General features: G+C 41.9%; 1 pseudogene; it reads left to right on the plus strand.

The window, feature by feature from the left end:
- Positions 1-799: 799 nt before the first annotated feature.
- On the plus strand, positions 800-1,505 carry LOC114635530 (annotated as a pseudogene).
- Positions 1,506-2,215: the final 710 nt, after the last annotated feature.

Here is a 2,215-nt window from a genome sequence, read left to right on the forward strand (position 1 = left end):
CAGAATTGTATGCAATCCTTATGGTATTATTAGATTATCCCGAATCTCTTAGTATAATTATTGATTCTTTATATGCAGAAAGAGTTGTTATAGTTGCAAACATAAACTGATGATTTTGTTCCTGATAACTCAGAATTAACTTTGTTACTTATGCAACTGCAACAGACCATAAGAAGTAGAAACTGCATTGCATATTACTCATATTTGGCTTCATACAGGTTTGGCAGGTCCAATGGTGCAAGATAATAAGGAAATTAACCTATTACTAATAGGAAATATGTTAGAAGCCTCAAAATTTCATGAGAAATATGTTACTGGGAAAGGTTTAAAGAAAACATTTCTATCATTCGACAACAAGCATAGAAATGTTAAAAAATTATCTTGCATGTTCCTCATATACTCAAACTCTATTACCTGTTGGTAGTAACCCTAAGGGTACCAAAAGAAATGATATCTGGCAGATAAATGTTTTTTATATAGCAGAATTTGAAAAACAAAGGTATATACACCCTAACATTGACAGCTACTCAGGGATTCAATGGCCAACTGCTTTAAGTTCTGAGAAGGCTGATTTTGTTATTATACACTTATTGGAAATAATGGCAGTTATGGGGATATCTACACAAATTCAAACTGACAATGCTCCCCATATGTATCCAATAAGATGAAGCAATTTTTTGCATATTATAATATAAAGCATGTTACTGCTATATCACACAATTCCACAGGACAAGCAATTATAGAAAGAGACAATCATACCTGTAAAAAGATGCTTATTAAACCTACAGGCCCTTTCCGCTCGGCCGTTCTCCTGTCTAGGAGGCAGCCATGGCGCCCAGCCGGAATGGCATGATCCTGAAGCCCCACTTCCACAAGGACTGGCAGCAGCGAGTGGACACGTGGTTCAACCAGCTGGCTCGCAAGATCGGCAGACGCAAGGCCCGGCAGGCGAAAGCGCGCCGCATTGCCCCTCGTCCCGCGTCGGTCCCATCAGGCCGATCGTGAGGTGCCCTACAGTTCGATCCCACACCAAGGTCCGGGCTGGCAGGGGCTTCAGCCTGGAGGAACTCCGGGTGGCTGGTATCCACAAGAAAATGGCTCGCACCATCGGCATCTCTGTGGACCCAAGGAAGCGAAACAAATCCACGGAGTCACTGCAGGCCAACGTGCAGCGCCTGAAGGAGTACCGCTCCAAGCTCATACTTTTCCCCAGGAAGCCTTCGGCTCCGAAGAAGGGAGACAGTTCCGCTGAAGAACTTAAACTGGCCACCCAGCTGACAGGACCCGTGATGCCCATCCGCAATGTGTACAAAAAGGAAAAGGCCAGAGTCATCACGGAAGAAGAGAAGAACTTCAAGGCGTTTGTCAGTCTCCGCATGGCCCGTGCCAACGCCCGGCTCTTTGGCATCCGGGCAAAGAGGGCGAAGGAGGCTGCGGAGCAGGATGTTGAGAAGAAAAAGTAATCTATGGTTAGAGAGCTGCAATAAATTTTTCATAAAGCAAAAAAAAAAAAAAAAAAAACCTACAGGCACAGACTAAGCAATGCATTATAACTCTCAATTTTTTTTAATGTTGGCGGCAAAGGACCAGCAGTAGCTGAGAGACACTGGGTCATCAAAAATACTGAGGAACTAGGCAAGCCAATATACTATATGAATGTGTAGACATTAGAATGGAAACCTGCAATAGATTTAAGATAGGGAAGTTGGCCTTGGTATGCATAATTATTCTATTATATCTGACTTTTCTATTTCTCTCTCCTGCTCTGGTGAATTCTGTGAAACTAGATGTTCCTTGATGTAATGATTCTTAAACAATCAAAAATTGAGGCATGGAGGGGGCAGCAGAGCACAGTCCTAAAGGTCCAGGTGTTCTCATTCTGGGAACAATATAATAACTGCACAATGGTAGTTTCAGATTAATGTTTGACTTGCAAAGAAAGTTTGTAGAAATTATGTCTACAAATATTAGGAAAAGGAAACAGAGCCACCTACTGCTAGAGTCATACAAGATCTATTGAAAGAAAGTGAAGAAATATACTGTCGTCATGAAAGATCACTAGTACGAGAGACACAATCATGGGATAAGGGAAAAATGGAATAAGGGAGCACAAACATGGGACACTTTAATTCAGAAAGGGAAAAAGCTGTTGAGCCATTATGTGTAATATATAGAAGCAGAAGCTAGGAGAACTCCTGAGTTAGGGATTAATCTG

Source organism: Grammomys surdaster, unplaced genomic scaffold (assembly GCF_004785775.1).
Source record: "Grammomys surdaster isolate TR1022 unplaced genomic scaffold, NIH_TR_1.0 111346, whole genome shotgun sequence".
NCBI classification, from domain to species: domain Eukaryota; kingdom Metazoa; phylum Chordata; class Mammalia; order Rodentia; family Muridae; genus Grammomys; species Grammomys surdaster.